This window comes from Sinohyriopsis cumingii, unplaced genomic scaffold (genome assembly GCF_028554795.1).
Source record: "Sinohyriopsis cumingii isolate HCF-2022 unplaced genomic scaffold, ASM2855479v2 utg002371l, whole genome shotgun sequence".
Taxonomy (NCBI): Eukaryota; Metazoa; Mollusca; class Bivalvia; order Unionida; family Unionidae; genus Sinohyriopsis; species Sinohyriopsis cumingii.
The window spans coordinates 69,207-93,852 of NW_028316196.1; the positions used below are offsets into that span (position 1 = coordinate 69,207).

The 24,646-nt window shown below is 39.3% G+C and overlaps 1 long non-coding RNA gene across 1 annotated transcript; it reads right to left on the reverse strand.

Moving 5' to 3' along the window:
- Positions 1-24,646, reverse strand: LOC149770776 (uncharacterized). Its single transcript, XR_016418471.1, has 3 exons — positions 24,388-24,646; positions 14,967-15,148; positions 1-112 (listed from the first exon to the last, which is right to left on the reverse strand). It is a non-coding gene; the product is annotated as an uncharacterized LOC149770776 (long non-coding RNA).

The window sequence follows — 24,646 nt, forward strand, 5'->3', positions numbered from 1 at the left end:
ACCGTGTCATAGGCTTCGTCCATGGGAATCCAGACGACTTGACCCTCCGTGACTTGCTCTATCAATATTCTGGGATCCTCACCGTCTCCCATCTCCCCGACATAGTGAATTCCTGCAGTATGTGAACAGTTTGTTATAAAGGCCTTATACAGAGATAACTCAGTACAATTGCACGGTGAACACTTTGTTATAAAGGCCTTATACAGGGATAACTCAGTACAATTGCACGGTACTCAAGCCGACTGAATTATTGCTTGAAATAATAGTTTAGAGAAATATTGTACCCAGCTGCTATTACATGTGTACGCCGACGTATTTCATAAAGATGTTGATATTGTCTGTGCGCATGCCTATGGTCATTCAAGTGATGCGAGACCTTGCGTGGTTTCAATTGAGGGGATATACATGTCAACTACGTCATAGAATTGTAAGAACAACGACATTTTGCAATGTCTTAACCTTGTGTTTTAAACAGTAACGCTTGATACTTCGTGTGAAAATGTAAATAATAGTATAAATCCTCAAAAAGAAAAATATCACAGATAAACACTTTTTGATTTGTCTAATGAATTTAAACCCGAAATGACAAGTGTTTATGTCATCTGAAAATTGTGAAAGTTCTAACTCATTTATGTTGATCTGCTCATATTGATGCGAGTATAGTACGTTTTTTATTTGATCTTATAACATTAAAATCTTGTAGATTCATTTATTTGTCATCTTGTTTATTATCATTCGTTTGTAAATTAAGATATTTCGTAATTCCCATAATTGCCTCTCTCTCTTCGCACATTTATTTATTTCATGTTCGTTTCCAGAAAGTCGGACTCGAAACCCCAAAGGCGGGCGAGCCCAAGTCGGCTGCCTCGCTATATCCCTGGGGGAAGTCACGTAGATTCCTTATCCTCGGCATCATATAGCTAATAACGTGTTAAAAGTACCATTAAAACTAGGAAAAAAATCATTCTCTGATTCATTAACTCTTTCTTACATCTATTCTTGTACTTATTCACATCTCTACATCTACTGGTTTTTTTTTTTTCGTTGTTTCTTTGTATATTACCTTTAATTATAAGACTGACATGCGAAATCGCCTGAAAAGTCTTAAAGCACGGTTCGAAAAATTGCTTTAGATTTTTTGTGTGCTAAAAATATGCTTATGGAATCATTCTCAATCTCTCTCTCTCTCTCTCTCTCTCTCTCTCTCTCTCTCCACCCCAATTTTCAGTGTTTACCCCCAACAACCATTCAACTTCGTCAGTGAGAAAACACTTTAAAAGATTGTCTCAAATTTGTTCTTTTCTCAAGCCGAAAATCTCTTTACAGAGCTAAAGATAATTTCTTGAGTAGAATTTTATATTTTTCTGGCGTTGGTAAAGAACGCGTAGAAGGTCATGTAATGGTTTGACAAATTCGTTATAACGCTTGAGTTTAAATTTAGGTACTAATTTATTTTTTGCTCTCCATGAAGATTCTTAATTTAATGTAATTTTTGGTCAACTGACTTCTAAAGCGTTTCTTATAAGAGCTTGGAATGTAATATTGTCAAACTTATTTCGCGCCACGTTTGCTCAGCCCAGGGCGTAAGTCATGTATAAGCTAAGGTATTATTACAAGCCAAGGTTGCTGTCTAAACATAGCCGCAGGCTAGAGTTAAACTCTTACGCTATGTTACCGTGACCAGAGAGAAGATCCGGTATCTTGAATCGGCACAGACATAAGATAGCGCAACTTCCCACCTAGGTGTTACAGCCTTCTCCTAAGATCAGAGGAACCGCGAGTGACCGAGGAGTGTTCTAAATCCGTCCCCACGTGGAAAGACAGCGAGAAGGACATTGCCCGCTAAGTTTGATTGGATCAGGTCAAAGCGACATCCAATCAGAATTGAGACTGAGGGTGTGATAACGATTTCGATCCAAATTATAACTTCTAACTAGCAAGCAAAAATGTAGTCTCGCCTAGGAAGATTGATGAGCAATAAATGGTTACTCCGAAAGAGCCACACGTAATTTGGCGGAAAAACGTAGGAGATTCTAAGGAATGCAAAGCTTCTTAAAGGAAACTTTTGGGGGACAGAACGTCCGGCTTAGCTAAGTCCCGAGTCTCCAAGAGGAGAGACGAAAGTGCAACTAGCACAGCAGTCGACTACGACAAGTCTAGTCGATATAGAAAGTCGAGGGGGAGGATAAAAAGGAGTCGAGGAGGAGAAAAAGAAAGAAGGAGGAGGAATATCGAGGAGTCGGTGGAAAGAAGGAATTTGGAGAAAATCGGAGGAAGAGTAGACCGAATAGGAGGAATAGAAGAGAAGAATACACAGATGAGTAGAATACAAGGGCATGTGGAAAGCTATCTCACAGTACTAATCAAATAATGCAATAGGCTACCACAGGGTTGAGCGGAAGGAGAGTACTTGTGAAATTTAATCGTTTTATTATTAAATTGTCATTAAATTGTTATTCGTTGAATTTCGCAATTTTGTATATTCAATCATTTAACCGTCGGCATTGCTGACTGTGGGATCGGAGCTTTACATCTATCTTTCACTAATTTCACTTCCAACCAAAATCGATCCTGGTTGGGACTTCGATAAAATATTTAAATAAAATATTGGAAGCACCCCACCCCACACCTTCCAAATTGACGGAATAACAAACCGTCACGTCACAGTCGACGGCTTCGTCCGGGATCTGAATAAGACATACATATTATCTTTACGACCTAAAGTTATATTTGGTAGGAGTTATAAGTGAACAGTTGTGAGATATTTTCCATTATGTGTATTCGAATTGTTATGATTTTTCAGCTTGTGTATGTTATATTTTGATATTTCCATGCTTGGTAGATTTCAGTTACTTGCTGTAATTGTGAAGCAAATATCGGGCAAAATATCTTACATGAGCGAAGTTAGTTATTGTCAAAAGGTAAGTATTGGGTTAGGAACGTGTAACATCTGTCAATTGTTTAGTAAGTCGAGACAGGGTATACCTTTCTGTTAGTATCCTCACAAAATAACTACAGAAAGACAGATGATTCAAGAGTATCGCTCCATAGGCAAAGAAGAACTAGGGTACGAGGGAGATCGCCTAGCAGCGTTCATTGAGGACAGAATCAAAGAATGGATGGCTGAAGAAACAAAAGAAACAGAGCTCGCTCATGCTCTCAAAATGGAGAAATTAAGGGTAGAAGCTAGGACCACCGAGAGGGACGACTCCAGTACGAGTTATGGAGGGAGCGTACGACCGAATATCGACCACTGAATAGTACAGATAAGTATGCCACGGTTCAATGACATGGATGAGTCCATTGTCGATTTCCTCGTGCAATTTGAAGAACTAGCGTGCGTTCATAAAATTCCCGAGCACAATTTCCCCTGGGCGATTAACGTCTCAGTCGTTTTGCAAGGCGGAGCTCGCGAAGTTTACCATACCTTATCCACAGAACTACAACGCGCTTAAGAAGGCCCTTCTTTGGCATTATCGGCTAACCACTGAAACGTACCGAAAACTTTTTTGGGACTCGACGAAATAGACAACGTTAACGAACTCTAAATTCCACACGCGTGTTTTAGGGCTATTTGAGAAGTGGACAAAGATGGCGGACGGGCTACGTGAGGTTATACTCAAGGAGAATGACCTGAGTACTTACCGTCGCCAGTTGACAGTATTCCTAGCGGAAAGAGAGCAGCGGACTCTCGAAGAGATGGTCAGCATGGCGGAAAGATACGAGCAGGCTCAATCGAAGAGTGGAGGTTCCGGTGGTACGGACCGACCTCAACTCACTGCGTCTTGCCGTGTGGTTGAAGCAGAGCTGGCTGCCCGTAACCGTCGGAAAGGTCGGAGGGGGACCTACAGGTGACGATGCCACCCACGGACCAGGACAGGCTTCATCCACAAAAACGAGCCTTACAGGACGGTGTTGGCCTAGTACGTGCTACAACAGCAATCGCTCGGGGCCTTTTGCAAGGGACTGTCCCAAGGGCAGGCACACCCAGGTGAATGTCGTCGCTAGGAAAGAGTGCGAGCCGGAAGCAAGCTGTAAACCAGAGAACATCGCGTCTGCAACTGTCAAAGGAGAAGGTGCCACTCTCTAGTACGACACTAGGTGTTACGTTCCTACCCTTTTCGACAAGAAATACGTGAAGTCTGAGGACTACACAGGGGAGGTAATTGAGGTCCAGTACGCGAAAAGGGCACACGACTCGTTGCCAGTGGCTGTCATTGACCTCGAGTTATCGTGCTTAAAGGGGAACATTGAAGCTGGGTGCCTGGATGGACTATCATATGACGTCATACTGAGATGTAAATATAAGTTGCAACAACCGAACCCCGAAACCTGCACACCAACACCGGTGAGTGTTGTGGAAACCAGGTCCAAGAGTCCACATAAAGTTACGTCGACACGGTAAGTAACGTACTTCCAGCCTAATTGGTATTTGTATTGTCCACTAAAATAACTGGATTAGATTTGGTTAAGTACGGGCTGGCGTTTGAGGGCTTTGTGTCGTTGGCCTGGGGGATAAGGCTCATGTTCCTTCCTGAAAGAACAATTAAACAGTCCGTTTCGAATATTAACCAGATCCGCATGCCCTATGGGTGAAAGTGTCCATAATGCAAATAGTCAGTCAGTCAGTGAGTCTGACCATCCATTGTTGACTCATCCTCCTTCGAAAATGTGTTCAAGACTACCCAAGCCGAACGAAGCTTACGTGAATTTACATCGTGCCAGGCAAAGCCTGATACCCAGACCTGAAGAGATAGAGAATGTCAGAATGTTGAAAGTGACCGAAGACCTGACAGAAGCTCTCTTTAGAGAGGAAATCAAGAAAAAGATAAGAAGGGACGGAGAAGTACAGACTTCAGAAGCATAGAGATCATCACCAGCAGCAGCAACATGAACCAGACAGAGGTTTTGTGGACTGTCGTGTAGACACCAAAGAGTTCTCCTTCTCATTCCGAAGAAGCAAACCCTATCCTGTTGGAAACCATGCCGCCAGACGGAGACTCAATCTTAGACGATACCAAAATTGTCATAACTCCATATCCACAAAAAAACAAAAAAACAATACTCTAGAAAAGAGATATTAATTCAGTTGCCAATTGTATGTTAGTAAGGTTTTTAAAAAAATAGAAGTGTGTCTATAGGCACTTTGTTTGTTTTACTTTGCTAGAAGTAGCTTGTCAAACAAAAAGTCTTTGTGCGTTCCATGCAATGGATGGTAATATGGGTCTTGTACGTTTTGGTATCAGGGGATATTTTCCTTCACGTCCCCGCTTCACAAATATAAAGGAAACGCTCGTTAGTCTGGCTACCCATTGTCAACGAGACAACTAAAAGAAGATGGGCAGGTTAAGTAAATTGCTTGAACTCCAAATGCACCTGGGGTATGCCAGACGTTTATTGGATGAGGTGGCTATAGAGGCCATAACCGAACAAGGCATGATAGAAGAGGAGGAAGAGGAAAAAAGAAGAGAGGAATCCTGCTCACCACATGCAAAGACCGCTGTGTGAGGTCAAGCCTGATTTGAGGACGCCTCCACAGACAGTATCAGCACTAGAGCCATAGCCACTGTCACCAGTATAAAGACCAGTGGCTCGCCAGACTGAAAAATGGGAAGAGGAAAAAGGAGGCCACGGCATTGTTGCGTGTGGCATAGGAGAAGAGATAGTGAAGTCTTCACTATAGCTGAAAGTCTGGGAGAATGAAGCCAGTCCCCCCCCCCCGCGTTACCAGCCACACGCATCAGATGGGAGCAGGATTGGAGCCGGAGATGTGTCTGTGATGCCAGACCCGGGAGAAGTAACCATTAGCCAGGTGTATTTGAAGTTAAAAAAGAGGGTATTCGAATTGCCAATTTGAGTGAATGTGGAGTAGTATGGTTATAAACACTCACTTCATTACTGATGTGATCTGAGTGCGTATGTGTGTTTCTATGAACTCGCGTACGTTTGTGTGGATAGTAAAGTGTGTGTTTGTAAAAGTGAACATACGTTTGTGTGGAGAGTAGATTTGGTTTTTTTCTCTTCCCGTTTGTGGATAGTATATTTTGTTTCCTTCCCGTGTGTTGATAGTAGATTTAGAGGTTTGTTTTTTCGCCTTCCCGTTTTTGGATAGTATATTTTGTTTTATTTGTTTTTGTGTTTCCTCTTCCCGTGTGTGGATAGTATAATCTTGTTTTGGTTGCTTTTTCCTCCTTCCCGTGTGTGGATAGTATATTTTAGTTTTGTTTTTTCTCCTTACCGTGTGTGGATAGTATATTTTGGTTTTGTTCTCTCCTTCCCGTGTGTCGATAGTAGATTTTGGGGTTTGAAAGCGTTCGCGTACGTTTGTGTAGATAGTTAATATTGTGGTTTATTTCTCCATCCCATTTGTGGATAGTATATATTGTAGTTTCTTTGATAGTATCTTTTTTTGGGGGGGGGGGTTATATGCGTTCGCGTACGTTTGTGTGGATAGTATATAAGGGGTTTGTTTTTTACTCTTGCCCTGTGTGCATAGTAGATAATATGTGAAGTGAGTGTAATGGCTGTTTTCCTTCACGTCCGTGCTTGACAAATAAAGTAGAATCGTTCGTCGTTCGCGCCTCAATAAGGGCAATATTTCACAAAAATATTATAACCTTCCTCACCGACATGGAGATAAAAGAGTGGACTTAAACAAAAGATCAATTTAATGTAACGATACAGCTGGTCATTTCACTACCGACGCTCCTCCTGGTGTAACTAGGTGGGGAATTGGGTGCGAGGGTAGCACACAGTTTACCACCCAAGTAGGGGTGTGTACCGCCTAGCGCAGGCTAATGCGGCACCTGCACCTATCACCAACTGCAGCACCCTGGGCTATCCGTGTGTATGACCCCCTAAACAATAAATAAATATCATTAAAGTAAGTACAACTAGGAGACATGCTAACAAACAAAATGTAAGGAACGATAAGATCAGATGTCTTTGACACGTCTTAGCGACCCGTGTACTCGGCAAAGATTTATGTTTTATCAAAATAGATTTAGCCTGAATAGATTTAGCCTGAAAACAAATTAATATCACATAAATAACTCTATCCTCAAGCTAGGAAAATAATCCCCCAAAAAAGATGTGCAACTTATCACAACTAGTAGACAGGCAAACAGACTTAAAATTAGGGAATAAATAAGATCAGATGAATTTGACACGTCTTAGCGACCCGAGTATTCGGCAAAGATATATGTCTAACTAAAAAAAGACTTAACCTGAAAATAAAATAACGCCATACTAATAGCTTCATCCATAAACTAGGAAAATGAATCAAACATAAAATAGATCAGCAAGTACCTAGCCCAACATTAACCTGACACATATAAAACAATATACCTTATACCAATTAAAATATAAAACTACAGTATCTTAACTAAACCAATACAGCTGGTCACTACACCACGATACGCCCCTCTTAGTGTGACTGGGTGGGGAATTAGGTGCGGCAGTAGCATACGGTTTACCGCCCAAATAGGGATATAGGGATGTGTACCGCCAAGCGCGGGCTGATGCTGCATCTTCACCTACCACCCACAACAGCACCCTGGGTCATCCGAATGTATGACCAGCTAAACAATCCAATAACCCTTAATCAAGTGTTAAAAAGAATAAATCTTTTCATCACTAGGCACCAAAATCATAAATCATGATATTAAGGACACTAACATCTTTCCTAACGCAAGGTGACCGTAGATTATCTGTAGTACAACAAAACGCAACTGCACTAAGGCACAGCATCTCTTCGAGGCATTTAAACAATTAGAACACCTAGATAAGACCCAAAAAACTGGAATATATAAGGTGGTATAAAATACCCAAGACCTTCAGGCCCCGCTGCACAAGGCGGCAAAGTCTAACAAAATAAGAAAACTTACTATGACCCTAAAATTAATGCCTAGTAATCCAAACCCCAAGGACCATCTGCACAAAGCGGCAACCAATTAACTAGCGAAACTAGTTAGGACCCTAAACTTAAGAATATATGAGATGGTCCAAACCCCAAGGACCATCAGTTCCAGCTGCACAAAGCGGCGCAGCAACAACCCTAGGAAAGCTTCATTAAACGTACATAAAAGGGTGAACCCCAACCAAGAATCAACCCACCCAAATCAGACACAATAAAATTTAAATAACCCTACATACTTTCAATATGCGGTCACTGGTGCGGTACTATCTTTAATAAAAACGGTACAGATGATATCTCCAAAACTCTGTCAAGACGACAATTCATGAACCTTTTGGCAAGGTAGTCAAAATTTATACCCTGGATAAACCAAGGTGCCTTCTTAGTGCGTGGGCTCCTTCCTGGCTGAAAATTCCTCCTCGCTTCTGCCGGACATAGATTAATACACGTGCATAGCACATATTAAATACATGAAGGGAAATGTCCTTTTTCCTCTTTTCATGAACATTTGATTAACTCTCCACATGGGAATAAACACCTAGGTGTCCCGATGTGACGTCATCGCTTCTAGCGTCACATACTGCTTGGTCGACACCTAGCGCAGCTAATGCAGACTGAATTGCTGCCTTTAACTCGAGTGCGTGCTGGGTCTATCCCCACTCCGGTATAGCCTTACATTCAGGTCGCTAGGGTCTACGAAGCCAGTCATATTGACCCAAGACCTGACGGTTCAATTAAATACTGCCTTTGATGCACACTAATATCAGTGGGATGAGGTTCTAATTCCTCCCCTCGGGATCAATTAAATAGTCCGCTTATTGACATTAACTAGACGTACATGCCCGTATGGGCAAAAACGTCTATAATGTAAATGATCATGATGATGATGATCCTTCGCGTCATTCAACATTGAATAAAAGACGATGGCAACTTCAAAGGCAGTTGGTACTGGATGGAGCCTATGTGGTGGAAAGGCTTGCAGATGAATGGAAGTTTCAAGGCAGCCTAGCATTTGTGACCAGTCTGAAATTAACCAGGGATCTGGTACAAGGTATGATACAGGAGGAAGTGGAGAAATCAAGATGCTTCATTCAACCTCCGTATGTGAGAGTGGGAACCTTGAAGGAAGCGCTTGCTAATGTTATCAAAGTCAGATGCATTTTAGATGATATACTGAATTTGACAGAATGGTCATTTGTGAAGAGGGGGCTAAACCAACTAAAGAAAGCTGAAGAAATTATGAGAAAGGTAATGAAAGAGGAGGTGAAGAAGTTTAAAGATAACTGGGCGAAGGAGAGAAAGGAAAAAGAGGAGTTTGAAAGCCTGAATAAAAGCTGAATGAAGGTGCATGAGAAATTTAGATCTATGGGACATTCTGACTGGAAGCCAGAGAAGGAAAAGTAGAAGAAAGGAAACATTGAAAAAGTTTGGAAATGGTGAAAGAACTGGAGAAAATAGAAGAAGAGGAAGAGCATAAAGGCCCTTTTGAGGGAAACTCATATGCCTCGAAAAGATTTGCTTTCATTCCTAAAATTTGTTTTAGTCTGTTGTATAGTTGTTTGTGTGATAGAAAAATGTTCATCCATCTATGAGTGTATATTGTATGTTGTATGTGTTAAATATGTATATGTCCCACCAGTCCCGTTCCCGCGAAGTGTTCTATGTTTTTTCGCGTTGTTTGGTCCGATTGAGGTCAGCCCCTTGCTACATTTTTACCAATCTTCAGTACCGTTACGTCACCTCGCCTGTTCCATTCCTATAGTCCCTATACAGTCCCAATACTTTTGTGTCCCTCTATAGTCCCACCCTTGTTAAAATTCCCCATGTTAAATTGCCTTGTCCCAAAACTTTCCCACGACCTTTTTGACTAGGATTTCCATTGTCCCTAAAGTATCCCCTATTATTACTGATACCTAAATAAAGTCTATATGAGAATAATACAACTTGCTGAATTACCATGCGAGTCTCTTCTCTTACTGATTGACTGCTCCATTGGTCTAGTGGCTAGAACGTCCGTCTCGGATGCGGGAGCTCGCGGGTTCGAACCCAGACAGAGTCATACCAAAGACTTACAAAATTGGTACTAACAGCTGCCTCGCTAGAGCTTAGTGTTAGGACTGGTCGGCCTGGTGTCAGGATAATGTGACTGGGTGGGACATCATGCTACATATATGCGGCGGGATGTCCCAGTGCTTGAAAAGGAGAAAAAGACTTCACGTTTTCTTATGTCTTATTGGTATTATTAAAACTGCCAAGATACCTTACTTAAGACACTTGTGATATAATAATTAAGATTTCATTTAAAGTTCACAACCATGTTTGAACCAACAGCGGAAAAGAGACGAACTCAGTTTTAACCTTGGAAAAAATACGGAGAATTTATTTTTTTCAAGGATAGTTCTCTAAAAGACACCCATAATGAAATTGACCGCCATTTTTTCTGAACAGTGGAAGAAATACTGGATCGCCAAGGACATAAAATATGTGTTAATTAAATCAAATGGTATCCAAGATTGAATCATTTAATGATTTAGCGATCCGTTTGGTTAATGATTTGTCGAATCCGCGTGTCCCTTGTCGACTGAGGGCAGAAGACTAACTGTTTAGGCATAATAATCGATCATTTAGGCACTGAAAAATATAACTATTTTGTCACTGAATGTCACTATTAATTATCACAGAATATTACGATCTACAGTAGTTACCAAAAGTCACTAAGTATCGCTAGGTTGAGTCAGGAAAAGGGCAAATTAGCTGAATTGTATATAAGAGTTACAAAGGTTATATATTAATTGAAAAAGGCTACTTTGCGTTTCCTTCGAATCGTTGGGGATCTCCCTTCGACGCGATTGTCGTCGTTACACAACCGGAATTCAGTCGGAAATAGTGAGGAACATAGCGACCGACGAGTTCCAATTCCAATACTAATTTGTGTTTTTGGTTTGCTTCATAAACACAGTAAGCTTAATTTTCTGTATCGCGATTTTTTCTTTCTTTCATCTTGCAAATCCAATTTAATTAAAAAATCATATTTTCGTTTCTGCTAGATACACGCTTACCACGAGATTGCAAGAGAATGTAAAATGCGATGCACGGGACCGTTATTCGGTATTCGGGCAAAGTTTAATGGGGTAAGGTGGTCAGTCAAGCAAAAGGGATTATTTTTATTAACACTAATAATTTATAAACTTCATTTTGCCTTGTATGTGTTATGTCTTGTTCCTAATGACCTAAATAATTTATAAACTTCATTTTGCCTCATATGTGTATGTTTTGTTCCTAATGACCTAAATAAGTTATAAACTTCATTTTGCCTCATATGTGTATGTCTTGTTCCTAATGACCTAAATTAATAGTACTCAATCCAGACTTCAAAGAGTGAAGCGTGATGTTGACACGTTCAGGAAAGAATCCCTACTAATGTAGGATCCTTTGATAAGGTGAAACCTCAGCTGTACAGGACTATAACTGACAGTGAGATTTCTATTTGCTGACAATTCGACTGCTTTCAGGTGTTTGTAGACTTGTTTCATTTTTAGGTTACTTTTGCCAGTACCGCTGACTTCCGTTTGAAGTCTTACAAGGTAACATCACTTAGAGATGATGTATTTTCAAGAAGTAAATGCTACAGTGCTTACTTTATTGTTTTCATAAAGTGTTACTATATTGCAAATACGTATTGTTGAGTTTCTTATATTGCGGTACGGTTTGGGGCGTATAGTTACACCCCTAGTGTATCGGTTATCCTTTTTAATTATACTACTTTGGGAGGGGAGTGGCGATTTAGCGAGTCTACAAATGATATGACGAATTGATATCTGTTTTGCATTACCAAATACCTTGCGCACCTTTTGACTCATGACGAAGCTGGGAGTCCGAATCTTGCGGCGGTGAATGAGGGGCGATATCACCTTTAGCTAGAATTAATCCATTAGAACCTGGAGATATTAATAATTTCGCCCAAACAGGCTTGTTTTATCCACATGAACAGAAATCACAAGTGGTAACATGAACTGCACGCGGCGAACTTAAAGACAAAAGGACAGAATTAATGTGATCTTATATGTGAAATTCTCGGGGATAGATAAACATTGATCCCTCGTCATTGGCTAGTTGGATCGTCTATATTGTTTTGGCGTATTCGTGCTACCGATCCGAGCAAACAGCAAGGGAAGTATGGCGGTCAGTGTATGTTATCACTGGTTACGAAGTTCGACACATGTATTAGACCAGCGCGTAGAAATGTGACTTTACTAGTGGGCAATAGTACGAGTACCAATAGCCGTTCGTGGCATTAATGTAATGATTTTTCTTGAACGAAAGCTTTAAGGAATAATACTTTTTTACTGAAGAAACTGTCTCATTTCAGAACGACATGTCTAGCAAACGTTGTGAAAATCTTAAAGAAAGAGTGATAACCTTTTTATCACGCAGAAAAGTGTGTACTGTGACCGAAAAATTACAAGAAGTTATTGTGCATAGAGAAACTTGTTCTCATGAGTCCTTTCTTCACGAAAAATATCACCAACCTTCACTAAAATTGTAACATCCATAGTATAAAAAATATCTAATAAAGATTGCACCTTTTGACCAAAAGCTTCGCTTTCTGTTAAAGAAATGTACATTCTTCAAGAAAACTGAACCTTGTCCACGAAAAATTAACTTTTGTTCACAATGTCACGTTGTGGGGAAAATTTGCTGATGTTCAGGTTCATGTATACACACATTTTCTTAAAGTTACATAGTAGTGAGAACGCATGGATATGTTGACACGAATTAAGTAAGGATTTCGAGTATAAACCCTATTATGTACACAAAAAAATGCCTGTCGGTTGCGTAACCGTTACGCAACGGCCTGTTCACGGCTTACTTCAAAAGGAAGTAAACGTACGAGTCGAGATGCCTTTGTTTGCTTTGCACCCAGTCAGCGATGTCCCGACCGGTTCAGAGGGACATGTTAAGTGAAAAATTACCCCAGGGCAATTTCAAAGAGACCGGGCCTTAGCCACTCGGAACCGAGTGATTCATATTTAGGGTGGAGTTTCCCGCGCTATCGATACGTTATTCAGGTTACATTCATTTTGGTAAATTAGTACAGTTAGTACAGATGTGGATCTCGTAAAGTGAAGATCGCAATGAAGTTGAGAGGCGTTGAATTGTACTCCGATAACATAAGTTGTGCACTTGTAAAAGGGCGGGTAGGAATTCTTGTAAAATTCTAGTTTGGATTTGGAACAAAAGGCTTCTGAGGTAACATATTTTCGCTCGAATTTGCCTCACTCTTCTAACTAGGGTTGTAGGATTGATGGATTATTATGTACCTTTTTATTTAATATAAATGGAATCTTCAGTGTTCAGCGTAGTATTAACATCCAACGTATTAGATTGTTGAATTGTAAAATTTACTATGTTGCATCGTAATGCATGACTGAATTTATTAGTGAATTGTGTTGGAACTTGTACTTGCTTTGTGAGTATCAAGTATGCAGAGTTAGTCATTGTTGGACTTGGGCATATACTATTAGGTATTTGTATATTTCATGTGTCGTTATAATTCGTAGGGTAGGAAATGCGTATCATTGTTGTTGATGATGAGAGTTTACTATATCGAGACGTTAACAATTATGAATGTGGATGCATGTGTCAGAAGTCGATAATATTGCTGTTGTTATGGCACAATTATTGTAGACCCAAGCATTTATGGAATATTTAGATGTGAGTGTGAGTTTACCTGATACTTTATTCGCCATTATTCTGATGAAAGGTCTGTGAGAGTGTGGTTAATTCTCCTGAGGTTAGAGCAAGGAGACCATATTATTCGTCTCTTCTAATTTCACAGGAAGCTTTTCGAGTGGGAGCGAGACGCGACACCCGAGAATGAGAAAGAAAGAAGACACGTTGAGACCACGTGGGAGGTCTATCGTGACTTAAACAGTTGGTTGAAGGCGTAGTACCAGAAGGAAGAACGTTTGTGTGCATTTTTCACACAAAAATCAAATTCTTCTTCGAGGAAATATTTTGATATTCAGGAAGAATATCACTTCTTACAAAAGGTGCTTGTCAGTGAAAACCTATAATAAAAAAACACACGAAAATGTCACTTTATTCACGAAATAAATTCTTTCTTTGTCCGCGCAAAATTTACAGCATGTAAACTTTATTTTTCGTGAAAAAGATCACTCTTCATTAAAAACAGAAATATTTCAGACAAGGTGCTTACTTCCACGTGCTTAGAAGAAAAGAACGATTTTGACGTGTTTTAATAGTTTTGGATTTATTGGATCTTTTTGGCATTACATTTCTGATATTGTTTCTCTTGAATACTTTTATTGATTGTAAAAAAACAACATGTTAGTATGTGCCAATTCTAGCTGGATGCTAAAATTTAACAAATCGTATGTAAATTCATTTTTTCCCACGCTTTATTCTATATAATTCATAGTCAGGCCAATCTAACTGACTTCCAGTTTCCCTATTCAGGTTTGTATGAAACTATATTAGTCTTTATTTAGTTAAACGAGAAGGGAAATTACAACAGTATGTACATTACTACATAAATAAGATGTGTTTCTGTAATCCCATTTGTTTTCGTTTTTAATGTGTGTGTGTGTGTGTGTGTGTGTGTGTGTGTGTGTGTGTGTGATTTGGATTGTTAACGTCATATCCAACCCAGTCACATTATCCTGACAGCAGATCGACCAGTCCTAGCACTAAACTCTTGATGATGTGCGCCTAGCGAGGCACCTGTTAGTACTACTTTTATAAATCTTTTGGTATGACTCAGCCGGGGTTCGAATCCGAGACCTGCCGCATCTAAGGCGGACGCGATAGCCACTTAGGCCATGCGGAACAGTTGTTTATTTTATAATATATTTTGTCAGTATGGACAGCCACCATGAGTAATGATAATAATCTAGAATATTTGAGACAATTAGATACAACAAACACATCATCTTACTTTTTACAAGAAGCATGACAAGCGAAGATAGAACACCATTATGGAAATATAATATTTTTATAATATACTTCCTATATTTCTTCTTTAACTTACCCGTATCAAACTCGAATCCTTTCTCCACAAAGGTGTGACAGCACCCTCCTGCCTTGTCATGTTGCTCAAGGACCAAAACTTCTTCCCCTCTCGGCCAAGAAGGACAGCTGTCGTCAAAGCTCCGATACCGCTCCCTATAATAACTGCGTCCAGGTTTTCGGGAACTCTTGTCGCATTAAACCCTATGATATAATATTACTACGTAAAAGTTGTTTATGATATGTGCATATAAAAATCTACATACATATTTTGCTACGAGTAGACGGAAAGAACGATGTTTATTATATGCTCATTTTTTCCCCGTTAACTTTACATTGTCAGAATCGTTTAATATTCACCGATACTGAACGCAACTGACATTACACATATAGCGTTCACGTGAATAAAGGAACTACTTTCTATTGTAAACAAATCATACACACTCGCGTAAGAGGCTCTTTACGTTGTGGTTGTTTAAATTTGTTTCTGAATGAACTAAAACATGTTTCGTGGACTGCAAAAAAACCCAGCTGTTTTGGCACATTCCGCGTTGATACAATGTTATGGATTTAGGCTAGCTACATTATATAAAAGACGGAAGATTAGGTCCTTACAAATAACATACAAGTGACAAGGCATATACTGTCTTCCTTAGCTGGTGATAAGAATGGAAAAATAAAATATACTTACAGTTTTGCACACTGAATTTCCTCAAAATGTTTTTTCTTAATTCTGCAAATCCGAATTACATGAGCCATGTCATAAGTTTTCAGTCTGGATTACACATTTCGAAATTGTGCTGTAATTTCAATGATAAGTGCAATTGCATCCTCCTTACTGCACTCAAAATGAAATAAGCATTAAATTCCATTGCGTCATTTTGATAATTGCAATTGAAAAACTTCATATTTTTCCCACGTTATGATTTCAAACATTCAATGACAGAAACAGAAACACATATGCGGACGTAAACACGCTTCTCCCGCGCCACTTCAATCCGATGTATTTCATGTATAATTTGCACAGATGAATCCAGTCCAAAATCACAAACTTTCGTCGAATCGAAACAAAATACCAAAATATATTCATTCCAGATCAAATGGAAAAGTTGTTGCAATGCGCATTCATTCACAATATGACTGCAAATTTCAATTTTAACTAGACACGCCATTTTCTTTCGAAAGTTATGTCGAGCGCGCGACTAAGTTCAAATTTATCTGGGCGGAGTTATTGCGCATTAATAATGATGTCATTGTGTAATGACAAATCTGCGCTTGTGTATTTAGTTTGGAATACGGCATTCATTCATTTACTTTGTTTCTTGTAGTGTATTTTGTTTATATAATTAAACCTTAGGTAGAATAAAAAATGAGCATATAATAAAAAGGTTACTGCATTTGTATGGGAAAATATGAACTCGTTTTGTCGGAGGATATACTGCACTCACAAGTTCGTGCAGTATTCCATCCCAAAACTCGTTCATATTTTCCCATACAAATGCAGCAACCTATAAATATAGGCCTATAGCGTAGGCAGTATCGGATTTACCATTGTGCTTAGGTGTACTTAAGCACAGGGCACCGTTGGCCAGGGGGCCCCATCTACCTGGCAAAAAACATTTTTACGATGAATTTTTCAAATGTTTTTCAAAAGTCAAAACGTCCAAATGTTTTTTCCTAAAAGTAATAAAAGTGAAATTGGTCTGCAGTGTTTGGGTGCAGTACCACCTGTGGCGGGTTTTCTGAGTGGTCTGATTAATTCCGGCTGAACCTGGTGTGGTGTCTTTGTGATTTTGTATTGCTTCTTGTATATCAGATGTAGGGATTGGGTCTGTTTGTATTGTGTCAGTGTTGTGTGCTGAGGACAGTTGATTTATATGTTTGGTTATGTTGTTATGTTGTTCTTGTGTGAAGTATACCGGAGTAGATAATTGTTTATAGAAATCTGCTAGTAAGTTGGCTTTTGCTGCGAAGTATATGCGGTATGATTTATGAATCTATGATTGTTATGCTGTATAGGAGTGTTTGTTTGTGTCATTGTTTTTCATTGAGTGATGATATTAAAGTGGTGCCAACATTTTCTGGTGTATTTTTTGTAAGTTCGATCTAGTGAACTCGTTCATACTCAAGAAGTTTATTCTTCTCCACTAAAATCAATGGATAAACCTACCCTCGGGAATGGCTAGTATATTCTCCAACAGAAGGAAAAGTCTCCTGTTTTGTGTGCAAACTTTTCTCGAAATTCTCTAAGAATGTTTCTTCAACTACAGTTCTAGCTTCTTTAGGATTTGATAACTGGTCTCATCCTGAAATTATTAAGACCCATGAAAATTCAAAAAGTCATATGGACTCTATGTTGACCTACTTAACAAGAAAACGTGGTCAGACGCTTACAACACAACTTGATGAGTAAGTCAAAGCAGAACAGAAATACTGGAGGAATGTATTTCAACGAGTGATGGCAGTGATTTGTCTGTTGGCAGAACGTGGATTGGCTTTTAGAGGAGATGATGAAACCTTCGGCTCACCAAACAACGGAAACTTTCTCGGTTTGCTGGAATTCATTGCCAGATTTGATCCATTCTTATGTACCCACATAAACCAGAATGGAAATAAAGGATCTGGCCATCCATCATACCTATCCAAAACCATATGTGAAGAAGTTATCCAGCTAATGGCTAAAAAAGTTCTTGACGAAATAGTGAAAGAAATCAAAAGAAGCAGGGTATTTTAGTGTATCGGTCGATGCAAAACCTGCTGTTTCCAATGTTGATCAACTCTCTGTAATTGTTATATATGTTTCTCTCCTTGATGGAATACCAGTTGAACGATTTTTGACATTTATTGAACTGAAGTATCACACAGGTGAAGGCATGGCTGAATTGATACTGAACTTCTTTGAAGAACTTGAAATCGATTTCAGTAAATGCAGGGGTCAGTCATATGACAATGCATCTAACATGGCTGGAAAGTATAATGGCGTTCAACAGAAAATTATGGAAAAGAATAAGTTTGCAAAATGTATTCCCTGTGCTGGGCATTCCTTAAATCTGGTTGGAAGAGCTGCAGTTGGCTCTTGCCTGGATGCAGTGAATTTCTTTGGCTTGGTCAATGAACTTTATTGCTTTTTCTCAGCCTCTACAAGACGGTGGGCAGTACTGAAAAACTTCTTGCCACCACAGTCAAATATTCTGCAACATTTATCTGACACAAGATGGGAGGCCCATGCCAGAGCTACGACAGCCATCAGTGAAAGCTATGCTCACATTCTTGAAGCACTCAGTCACATCCATGATGATGACACTGAAAAGTGTGATACTAGACGACAAGCTCAAAATCGGTTGCAGAAAATGGAAGAATTTGATTTTGTGTTCATACTTCATCTATGGACAGGTTTGCTTGAGCATTTTCACAAAGTAAGTAATGCCCTTCAAAGTACACAGATTTCATTGACCACGTGTGCAAACCTATACAGTTCACTTCTGCAATTTGTTTCCAACACACGGGAAAACCTTGGTGAGATTGAGGAGCAAGCAAAAACTACTCTACCTGATGTAGAGTACAGAACTCTCCAAAGAAGGCGTAGAGTACGAAAACATCAACACAATGATGGCAGTGCAACTGAAGCCTTGGATGAAATTGAAATTCCTCCAAGAGATAAGTTTATGATACAGCCATTTATCCCTGTAATTGATGCTCTTCACTCAAATTTAGAAAGAAGAGCTATTGTGTATAGGAGTGTTGCTGACAATTTCTCGTTTTTAATTGATCTGCAAGCAACGAGGGAACAAATTCTCCATGGTGTCAAGAGACTAGAACAAGAATATCCAAAGGATGTTACCGAGGGAACAAACTCTCCATGGTGTCAAGAGACTAGAACAAGAATATCCAAAGGATGTTACGAAGGGAACAAATTCTCCATGGTGTCAAGAGACTAGAACAAGAATATCCAAAGGATGTTGATCTCAGTCTTGCTGATGAACTCTAGACTTTCCACTTGTATGTCAAACAGGCTCATGCAGAAAAAGAAAGTTTCAGCCACCAAGACATGTACCAGATAATAAAACAGGATAAAATTCTGTCTGCTTTCCCAAATGTGGAAACAATTTTTAGATTGTTCCCGTGTTTGATGGTCACTAACTGTTCTGGAAAGGGATCATTTTCTAGGCTGAAAAGGATCAAAAGTGACCTTCGTTCAACAATGTCACAAGAGCGGCTGTCTGGTCTGCGTATTCTCTGTACAGAGAATGATAAACTGCGACTTACTGATTTTGATGAAATCATTGATGAGTTTGCCGTCAGGAAAGCTCGAAGGAAGATAATTCTGACATCAAATAGCCTACTGTAAAAATGTAAACATGCCTTAACAGGGTAATACAAAAACATGGCAGTTTGATTATTTGACTGTTTTGTGTAAACAGTAAACTTCTTCATCAATCATCATTGTAAAAATAATGATTGATCAGGTAACACGTAATATTTTAACTACTCCTAAACTTCCTGAGTATGTATGCCTGACTACCTATGTAGGCCTACCGGGCCTACCTCTTTCAGGGCCCAGAGTATGTATGCCTGACTACCTGTGTAGGCCTACCGGGCCTACCTCTTTCAGGGCCCAAGTAAGGGGCCTCATAACTTAACTAGCACAGGGCCTCGTTTGTCCTAAATCCGGCACTGAGCGTAGGAATGTTGAAGCCGTCAAGCCATATCGAATGATTTACGTCCCCTGACTCAGAATAAAACACGAATGGGTTTTGTATTTATTACGTCACGCCTCCTTTACTTTCCAAATATAATTAACTCTATAGCGTGAAGGACACGAATAAATAATTGTGGTTTATAAAAGTTCGATTCGCTAGATATGAAAATACAGACCCTCGGACGTCAGGAAAAACACCTAAGAGGTTCTTATATAGGTATGTGATACTAAAATCAGGATTTAACATTTGTACAAAGCGCCAATACAACTATGACAGATAAAATGGGCATGTAAAAATATACTTCTTACACTATCGTAGTGAAGAATAATTTAATACATAGACTACAAAAGCTATTACATTGTAATAAATATAGGGTATGTGCTATTAGCATTTTGTCTCAGTTTATAGATTTATTAGATATGATTAATTATTTACCTGATCATAGCGAGTTGGTGTGGGGAAAATATTTCTCAACCAAGTAATTAGCCATTTTCAAGCAGCAGACATCAAGATGTAAAACATTGACGAGACTTTATGGTAACATGAATTAGTTTCGTAAAATGCTCCCCTAGAAATTTCTTAACATAACGAATGATCAGGATATTTCTAGGTATTGAGTGTTCATTAGTACTTTCAAGACTGGACTATTGTAACTCAATTCTGTCTGGTTCATCTCAATATCTGCTCCAGAAACTTCAAAAAGTTCAAAACACAGCTGCTTGGATCATACTTAGAGTACCACGGTCAGATCACACCTCCCCGCTGCTCTGTACCCTACACTGGCTATCCATTCGATCCAGAATCAAACACAAAATGTGTTCTCTGTGCTACATTTCACTGTCGGACTCTAGTCCAACATACCTATCCGACCTCGCCCATGTGTACACACCAGCAAGATACTTACGCTCCTCTTCTAACAATCGTATACTCATTATTCCCACTATGAAAACAAAGTCAGATGGACAGCGTTCTTTTGCATACCAGGGCCCAGCAACGTGGAATGAATTGCCCACTGAGCTTAGACACAAAGACACAGTGATCACATTCAAGAGGGCTCTCAAAACTCACTTATTTCGACTGCAAGAACAAACTTCAAGACCTAATAATGTTTCCTACCTGAAATATTCTCAGCATCTTTTTTTTATAATGTTTTTCTGATTTCATGGTGTTTGTTTTTGTAATAATATTATTATATGTTTTTTATCTTATAGGTGTTGTCTAATGTTGTAAAGCGCTTAGAGCTTCTAAAGATTAGGCGCTATACAAAGTCCTCATTATTATTATTATTATTATTATTGATAATTAGTGCACAATTATTAGTCGTATTCGCGCGTTTAAAAACCCTTCATCTGGTAGCGACTGTTGTCTTGAAGTTCCTGGAAATAGGGGAGGGGACACAATGGACTACAAGCCAAGATCGCTCAGGTGTTTCATTCGGTAAGTAGTGAGACTTCTGTGTGCTACAATATGGACACATTCGAAATCTAAACATGCCTTTGTTAGAAAGAGTGATCCTTGTTTTCGATCAAGTACGTCTTTTACGGACCAATTACACAGTCTTTCTCACATAACAACTACTAACATAAACATTTCCCACAGTTTAATCACAATTCACAGAGAGAGAGAGAGAGAGAGAGAGAGAGAGAGAGAGAGAATAATAATGATAATAATAACGGCGACATCGAAGACGAAACAGGCAGTACAACAGACATGCATGTGAAGGGCGTGATAGAAAACTTACGTTGCTTAAGGACCCTTTTCCGCGTTGCATGGTCTGTGACGAGAGGTTTGGGAGGCTTCACAAAATCCTTAGAAAAGATCACCGGTCCTCGCCTTCGATTTCCAATTATCAACGACAGGAGGTAGATGAAAATGCCCAATAGTAGAAATACCCACAGTAGTAGGTTGTCCGCCAGATAATGCGCGTGTATCAAGACCATTTCAGCAACTCTATGTAGGTGCCCTCTTGCTCTCCAAATGATGTTGCGCTCTTTTCTATGCAGTTGTTCTATAAAGTTGCCCTCCTCTGAGTGCAGTTGATCTGTATAAATATTACTTCTCTGAGAAATTGCACTCTCCATGTATGTTTCTCCACAAATCCTCAAAATAATGTAGCTTCTCTTATAGATGCGTTGAAATAATGCGAATTTGGACAATATGTGAGTGGCGAAATCTAATTAACATATTGGAAGACATTTTTCACGTACTTGCTTATAGGGAATGCCCATGAAAAGCTTTACACATATAATAACTTTATAAATATGGAAAATGCAAATGAAATTCGGAAAACACTATGCCCATTGAAATATTTTAGTTAAAACTTAAAATCCCGAGTTTCTACAGCATGTTTGACACGGCCACACAGACTAGATAAACACTCTGCGCCGTAGCCACGAAATTAGCTACTCACCTATATGGCGATTTACTATCAGATTATGGATATTATCATTATCCGAACAGCTCTGATGACACGTCTGTACGCTAAGAGTTATAAAAAAAATAGTTCCAAACACTTGGTCCGACTACTTTGTTTATTTTCATGACCTGCTAAGGCCATTTTAATATATACCTTGATTATAATCTAAACTAAGTAAACTTTCTCGTAAAGTTGTTAACATGTTTGTGCAAACCGTACAATTGGTGCATTTCCTTTGTCAAATCTTTAGTTTCGGAGGTGCGTAAAACTGCATGTTGTTGAGCTCGTCAATATCGGAGGCAAGTGAATCTTGCATGCAGTCCGCAATCCCATAATGCAAAGACAGAAATTATCGGTTTTGAAAAGCACTGGAACTTTTGAAGTTTGCGGATTGTGAGATCCTACAAGAAGACCCGATATGACTGTCCCTTTGGAAAAGAATTTGGGGTATGTCATTCTACACTGAAAAATGCAGCATCCTAAGAGTTTACAGGAAGAAATCTTCGATCTTGTCCAAATACAGTCTTAAGGTGCACAAGCCAGCTACTGAGCAGGCAACAAGATATCTTAGGGTGGAATTCTCTAGAGATCTCTCATGGAAAAGGCACATAGACAAGACAGTGAAGAAAGGGAACAGTAACCTTAGTTTCCTGCGCCGTTACCTCAAATCAACAACGAGGAAGTAAAAAGTGCAACATATCTCTCGCTTGTACGACCTGATCTTGAGTACTGCTCAACCATGTGAAACCCAGAAAATAAAGACCTAACAAATAAGATAGAGATGGTTCAGAAGAGAGCTGCTAGATTCGCCACAAATAGGCACCGTAATACTAGCAGCGTCAGTGCAATGTTCAATCATCTCCAGTGGGAATCATTCGAATCCAGGCAATCCAAGGCCCAGCTGACAATGTTGAAAAAATAATGAACAATCTAGTGGACATAATCGCGGAAATATAATTGGCCCCAGCGTAAAGCCAAACTAGGGCAAACCACAGGAAGAAGTTCCAATTAAAGCCACTTTCAACAAATTGTTTCAAGTTTAGCTTCTTTCCACGTACAAAAGGGACATGGAACAAAAGTAATACCAGTAAATGCAGAGAAGCTCCTGACTTTGTATCTCACAGGAAGGAGCTTTCCAAAATCACATTCTAATGAACTCGTTGACTACAAGTAAGACCTAGTGATTCTCATGTCTATGCCGGTTGAAGTTCACCTATCTCACTGCTGCTGCAGTAGCCGGATTGGTCCGAGTATGAAGGGACGAGAACGTACACTGACACTCTTTTACTTACTTTTGCCTTCCAATAATTACTCTTCTATCTGTCCTACCGTTACCTTCCTTACTTTATTCTTGACTTCTCTCCACCAGCTGCTTAATAGTCAAGGGTGACTGTGTCAACTTATTTATAGATACAGATAGATGCAGAGATAAAATGTAAGAATGGCAAAAGTATCAGTCCTCCGAATGGTTCGTTGAATCAAGAGGATGAGTCGTGTTAAACTTCAGCTGATAATGGTGTTCTGATGAAATTTTGTGTACATAAAATCAAACATTTAGCCAAATCAATCCACGAGTCCTGTTTGCCTGGAATTTAATCTGTGACTTTTTCTCCCATCGAGGACTTATGTTTTTTTTTAACGATTTCGGGCCAAGTGAACACGGTGATGTGATCATGTGATCAATGAACTACCGTATGAAAACAAATAAATCATGCTTTTCTGGAGCGAAAATGATAATCATTAGTTTCTCACGTTAGTTTAAGCATCATAGTAGTAAGTAAACAGTTTGGCATGTAAGTAATTTAATCACGAGCTTCAACTGTTTAGTATGAAAAGCCACCGTAGTTAATAATTTGACTTCGCAATGTCAAGGTTAATTTGTAATGGCGGCCGACAATGAAAGTAACACAGATTGCTTTCGATCAATTTATTTTTAAGAAAAAATACAAAACAATTTCCGATCTGTCGTGGAGACAGTAAAAAATATGTCTTCTTCATAATATTATACATGTAACAAATAAATTAAATGAAACATAAATTTTCATGTAATAATTCCTGCGACAACAGTACGTGTCATATCTTACGACAAAAAACAATAAACAATACAGATGTATCATACGAAAATGACAGCATGACTGATGTTGGGGGCGGCGAGAGAATTAGGGGGCAGACTGGCACAGCGACAATTAGAAGGATAGTTTGACAGACATGATGAGGTTGCGACAAACCGTTAGAAAACCAGACATAAATGCATATGAGAGAGAGAGAGAGAGAGAGAGAGAGAGAGAGAGAGAGAGAAAGAGAGAGAGAGTTAGTTAGTCTGTTACCCGGATCATATGGTCCGCATCGGATTGGTGTTTTTCTCCTGTTCAATTGAACACAAATTGCTACATTAAAGATTTTGATTAACTGAACAGTAAAGTCTCTCCGCTCAGTACTCTTGCACTGTTTATTACAGATGCCACTATCTTAAAGTCACGTGTAAAATTCGAACAAAGGCTGTTACCCGATCTGATGCTAGTGATAGGATCACTGGCACAGTTTTATCCAGTGTATGTAAATTATACATATATGTATATATGAATG